General features: G+C 39.3%; 1 pseudogene; it reads right to left on the bottom strand.

Annotated features, from left to right (window-relative positions):
- Positions 1–1,641: 1,641 nt before the first annotated feature.
- LOC113183246 (TP53-regulated inhibitor of apoptosis 1 pseudogene) lies at positions 1,642–1,872 on the bottom strand (annotated as a pseudogene).
- Between the last annotated feature and the right edge of the window lie 4,671 nt (positions 1,873–6,543).

Here is a 6,543-nt window from a genome sequence, read left to right as displayed (position 1 = left end):
AATTCAGCAACAAACTATGGGAAAAGACAAAGTTTAATGAAAATTCACAATCTCCCCAGGGCCCACCTTCAGTCTGATAAATAATAGAGGCTATTACATTACTGAGTATAAGCTTTACATTGACAAAGCCGAAGCTCTTTTATGGGAAGTTAAAGAATTTTTATGCATACCAGTAGATTGTCATAGCATGTGCTTGTACCAACAGCACACATCAGAATTCAGATCCAGCAATGCAGCCGCGTGTTTGTGGTCTGTCCTGGCTGTGGTGACATACCACAGAAGTTGTCCCATGTATATGTCTTACATGCAGATAATTTTCAGTGAAAAAACTAAAAGGTCCATTTGAACTGAAGAATGTTTATGCTCAAAAGCAGTAAAAAGGAAGCAATAAACCAAGAAGTATACCCTTTTTTAAAATATATGCATTTATTTTTTAGTTGTAGGTGGACACACAATATTTTCATTTCATTTTTACGTGGTGCTGAGGATCAAACCCAGTGCCTCACACATGCTAGGCGAGCGCTCTACCACTGAGCCACAACCCCAGCCCATATACCCTTTTTGAATGATAAAAACTAATGTTGAAACTTAATCCATCATCATGTTTACAGACATTTTGGGGGAGGGTGGGCCAACAAGGCAAATGAAGAAAGCACCTTTTCCTCCATTCAACCAGACGCTGTATTTTGGCTTTTTTATGATACACAGGATGACTTAATTTATTAACTTGGGTTGATAACTGGTAACAGCAAGTCTTTGTAGTTTAGATTCTTTTTCTACAGCAACCCCAAACAACGCAGTTCCTGAACTATGCTGTGAGCCTGAAATGGTGTTCATGTCAACATTCTAGAAGCATTCACGTCCTACTCTGACACCTCTTGGTAAGGCAGGGAGCAGTCGTTAAAAGCTGTCTTCCTCTTTGCTAACCCAGGCCACCAGCAATTTTAATTGTATAAAAATAAACTGGATGAAACTGTTGTGCCTGGATACCTTTTTAAAGCATTAGCTCCTGAGAGAAAAGAGAAGTCCTAACCAATTGCTCTCATAATAATGACCCCAATTCAGTGTACATAATGTCCTTTGCAGCAAACACCAAGAAATCAGGCAACTCTGATCACGATAAGTAGTTTATTATTATTTATATACAAGATATATTCAAAGTTGATTCCAAACTACCTTTTGCAACCATAATACCAAGAAACTGTTCAATTTTAACACACTAAGGGTCTGCAAATGAGAAATTGCCTCAAAGAAGGGAGTGGTTCATCATCTTTTAAAAGTGAGAGGAAAACATCAGAAGGAAGAAAAACACAGCTCCCTCTGAAACTCATCAAATCCCACAGCTATCTTCACAGCCTTGGTGGACAAAATCCAGAGCCCTCAGTTTCCTAATATAGGAATCCTTTTTCTTTCTTTCTTCCTTTCTCTCTTCCTTTCTTTCTTTTTCAGTTGTAGATGGATACAATTCCTTCCTTCCTTCCTTCCTTCCTTTTTTCCTTCCTTCCTTCCTTCCTCTCTTTCTTTCTTTCTTTCTTTCTTGTGTTGAGGTTCAAACCCAGTGCCTCACATGTACTAGGCAGGCACTCTACCACTGAGCTACTACTGCAGCCCTAGAATTCATTTTCAAGGTAACCGTCAAGGTCAAGAAGAGCTTTCAGGCTTTTCTTTGCTGCGGCCCATGAATTCCAGTTCTTCAATGGGACTCTCTTTCTCTTTCATTGCTTTCTGAACATGCTGCCGGTAGCAATTGAAGAGATCTGTGCACCGGACCCTGGAGCTGTCTCCCTTGAGGAATTTCTCAGCAAAACAGCAACTGAAGCATTGGTTGGACTTGTGCTTCATATGGGTGCATGCTTCCCTGACACTGTTCATGGCTATGATCAAGAAGTACATACTTTTAAAACAAGGCAATTAGGGGAATAAACCTAAGAAAAAGTTTAAGTGTCACAAGTAGGTCGATTCTTAATTTTTAAGGCATAATTCTTAAATTTTGATTTAAAATACACATTCTGAGGTCTTTTCTACAAATTTAATTTAGATTTTAAAACCAAAATTTTCCAAGGAAATTATGAAGTGGGATAAAATATTATTTCACAGTTAAACTTGGCTATTAGAAAATCAGTGCATATATTAATCTACACATTTTAGAGTTTAAATTTTGATATTTCTTTTATATATATATATATATATATATATATATATATATATACACACACACACACACACACAGCATTTTTATGTATACCTCTATTTTATTATTTTTTTATATGGTGCTGAGAATAGAACCCAGTGCCTCACATGTGCTAGATAAGTGGTCTACCACTGAGCCATAACCCCAGCCCTAAACTTTGATATTTCTTTATTACTCTTCTATAGTTTGATGCTTAGGCCATTTATGGAATGTACAGAGTGTATCATAATATCAGAATAGGATATCAGAGTTTAAGTTAAAATATCTAATCTAATCACTTATATTCTCTACTAGATTGTTTAAATATTCATTGAATCCCTAAAAAAATGAAGTTATTTAATAGCTATTTATATTCTTAGATAAAGGTTTTTCAGGTAAACATTCAGTTTTCTGTTTGGTCTGGGGATGTGGCTCAGAGGTACAGCACTTGCCTAGCATGCACCAGGCCCTGAGTTCAATTCCCCCAGGACTATGACAAAAATAAAATTTTAAAAAATAAATGTCAGTAGGACACAGTGGCACACATCTGTAATCTCAATGGCTTGGGAGGCTGATACAAAAGGATCGCAAATTCAAAGCCAGCCTCATCAACAGTGAGGTGCTAAGCAACTCAGTGAGACCCTCTCTCTAAATAAAATACAAAATAGGGCTGGGGATGTGGCTCAGTGGTTAAGTGCCCCTAAGTTCAATTCCTAGTACCAAAAAAAAAAAAAAAAAAAAGTAATATGTCTGTTTGATGAAAACTCTAGTTAACTGGCAGTCAAAGCTACTCAATAACATCTGGGTGAAAATGTTTACATTCAATGATGAATTAATACTCCTATCTTTTATATTCTACTCAACAGTGGGTTTTTCCAAATGGTAGGGTTTGCAGATTAAACTCAAAATGTAGTTAACTTTATTCTATTATTCGACTTCTCATAATACAGACCAAGAAAATAATTCTAAAAATAGAAAAAACTCATGTTCAAAGATGTTGGCCTCAGCATTATCTATCATTGAAAAAGTAACCAAAACGTCCAACAGGATAGGAATGCAATCTTGAGTTCACCAGCTCCATGGAGTGACTTGTGAAGTGTGAAGATCATGGTATCTGGAGCATATCTTGCCTAAAGTCAAGACCAGATATCTTTTCTTCGTTTTTGTTTTTGTTTTTTGTTGAGAGAGCAAAAGGGCAAATGGTGATGTTTTGATATGTATAACTGATCTCCTGTGATTCATTCTCCTTTGGAAGTTCTGAAAAGTATAGTCAAGTCAGTATAGATATTTAAGAAGACCCTGTGGTTACCTAGAGAGAAGGGAATATGGCAAGAAACACACAGTTAATTCCTCTTTCTCCATTCATTTATGTTCTCTCTAGGCTTGCATACTAGAAAATATTTTTGGAAACATAAGCATTTGAAAATTTAACAGTTCATTAAAATATAGTATAAATGAAATGAAATGCACTGAGGCCAAGAGGCAGAAGTGTAGAGGTCACCAGACCAATGGCGCTCACCAGGGCTGAACGGCAGCCTGGGGGAGCTGGGCAGGACCACACAGAGCTGACCACAGTTACCCGTAAAGTTTTAAGGAATGGACAACGTGCAATTGCTGATCCAGTCAGAGGATCTTTGCTCACTTCATCATCTGCTTCCTACATAAGCTGTTCCTGAATGGGAAACAAATGCAAGCGCATCAAGTCTGGGAACAGATGGTGCTTCTGTATGATGAAGAAAAAACGAGGGTGAGACGGACAGCAAGCAAAAAAAGATGGGCTCTCTTCCCCTGCCCCCTGTCTGCCCTGCTTCCTCCTCAGCTCCTCCCACCTTTGTGAGGATGAAAGATGCTATAGGTTAGAGAGACAGAAGACAAGGCTTAACCCTAAATCCCCTTTGTGCACGTTAGTAGAGCTCTTGTCTCCCAAAGTAAAATAAAGAGGCGAGGGCAGCTGTAAAATGGCAGCGAGGCCGGACACAAAGAGCTCAGGGCATATGGTGACCTTCCTCTCTCTGGGATGGGTTGAGCCTCACTTGTCATGCTGGGGGGTTGTTGTGAAATATCATTTGGATGCTATTGTTTGTCTGTGGCCCAGAAAAAAAAAAAAAAGTGACTGTCTTGCTGAGCTGGAGGGAAGAAGAATCTAAAAAGGATTTATGGAAATGCCTGGAAATTTTGCCAAAATGTCAGTGTTTTAATTGTCTGCTGAATCGCATCTGAGGCGGCTCTCTCTCTCTGTGGATAGGTTTGCAAGTGCGAGTGGATGTTTATTTTCCTACTTGTTCTCTGGTCTTCTCAGCCTTGTTTTGGATCCGGATTTGGATCTATGGTCTTACGTAAAAGTGGTGTGGTATGTGTTACCATGGACGTGGCAGGCTATGGTGACAAGAGGCACACAAATTAGATTTTCCAGGGTAGTTCTCATTTCGAATGCTCTGTTTTGGGGCCTATTAGTACTTGTCAGACCATATGTCACCCAGGTTTTGGATGCCAAAAATGAATCAGTAAAGGTCGTTGTTTATTATAAAACAAGTACACAGTAAGCATGAAGAAACATTGGGGAAAGGAAGAAAGAAGGCAGGGAGGGAGGGAGGGAGGGAGATGGGGGGAGGGGGAGAGGGGGGAGGGAGGGATGATCAGGATGCACAGGTGGAGTCACAAAGCTAAGACTTAATTCTAACTTTACTATGACCTGGTCGTGTGTCTGGCACTTGGCCAAGAAAAGTAAGTTTCTGAGCCTTTCGTTTCTTCGTCTAGAAAAATGTCTGGACAAACCAATTTATTTCTGAAACCCATCCAACTCTATAGTTTAATAAAAGAGGGCTTTACCCAATGCTTTTAAGCCTCTTTCCTTGGCTTTTTGTACAATGAGTTCATTGTGACTAATCAGATCGACCAGTCCTCTAAGCAAACATGGGATATAGCACCTAGGTACCTCTATCCTACGTAGGTGGCAAGCCCAGCACTGGAAGTCGCTAAAAGCACAATCTTTAATTGGGGCGAGGGAGGGGGACACTGCAGAAACAGAATTATTTAGATTTATTGCATTTCTTTCAGGAGAAAAAGGAGTATTATTTTTAGGGCAGAGGAGATTCCAAGTTGCAGAGGCAAAAGTTAAAGGAAAATTTAGTTAAGAATTCGAATAAATGACTTAAGAAGAATATACTAAGTGAATCCAAAAAAGTATCAAAGTGAAATATGAGAAATTTGGGACTTGCACAGGGTTGTTTTATAATGAAAAAAAGACATCTGAACTTACAGTCAAAGAAAGAATGCCTTGTAGTTAACTGCATGCACTCAAAATGTGGTCCGACTTAGAAGACAGGAGAAGTACTCTGGAAAATATTTTTTTGATTCCCATATTTAATAGTGCTGGAAAGAGTACTGTCATCTCAGGCAGGAGTTAAGTAAGAGCTGATAGAGATATAAGAAATGCATTCCTTCACAGCCCATGAGCTCAGATGAGCCCTCAGAGCTGAGACAGAGGTAAGAAACCACAGGCCCCAGCGGCCCTGGCCGTGCCAGTGCTACAGCCTCTCCCTTAGCAGTCTTGATCCCAAAGCAGATTAGGTGGAGTTTTCCTCATGATTAAGAAGCAGGAAGCAAGGAGACCGGGGAATGAGGAATGCAGGAGACTTGGGAGGAAAGGAGGCTCACCTATCCCAGGAAGGTATACATGCAGCAGAAAGCCAGTATCAAGCAAGCAAGTGTTTGCTACTGGCTACATTAGCCACGGTTATCTTTTCAGTTGCTTTTAGTTAACTTCTTCTGTTTTTATCCGGTAATTTTTCTTGATAAGTTGGCAAACAGTTAAGTAAGTTTATATAAAGTGATTTTTTTAAAAAAATAATTGATCATTTAAAAAAAAAAAAAGATACAGTGGTGCATATCTGTGATCCCAGCTACTTGGGAGGCTGAGGCAGGAGGATTGTAAGTTCAAGACCAGTCTCCTCAAAATAAACAATAAAAAGGACCTGGGATGTAGCTCAGTGGTAAAGGGCCTCTGAGTTTAATCCTCAGTACTACAAAAAATAAATTTTAAAATATGAAAGGAAAAGAATAAGAAAGGAAAGAAGAAAGGGAGAGAGACAGGGAGGGGAAGATAATGCATCATACCCCTTCTGGACCCTTATGTAAAAAAGTCTTTATATATTCTAAGTCCAGGCTCAAAGCATGATCTGTAGCTAAAATTCTTGCCTATGATCCAGGCCAAGAGAGCTCACTGCTGGTCACCAGGACATAAATCTGCACCTGTCTTTACTACCTGTGTAAGTTCCTAAGGCAGCATCTAGGAATGGAAACCAAACAAAATGACTTAGTTTCCGTATGGCACTAAAGTGTGACATGAAATAGTGATTCTACTACTCTTCACC

Source organism: Urocitellus parryii, chromosome 1 (assembly GCF_045843805.1).
Source record: "Urocitellus parryii isolate mUroPar1 chromosome 1, mUroPar1.hap1, whole genome shotgun sequence".
Lineage (NCBI taxonomy): Eukaryota > Metazoa > Chordata > Mammalia > Rodentia > Sciuridae > Urocitellus > Urocitellus parryii.
This window is presented reverse-complemented; position numbering and strand designations above follow the sequence as displayed.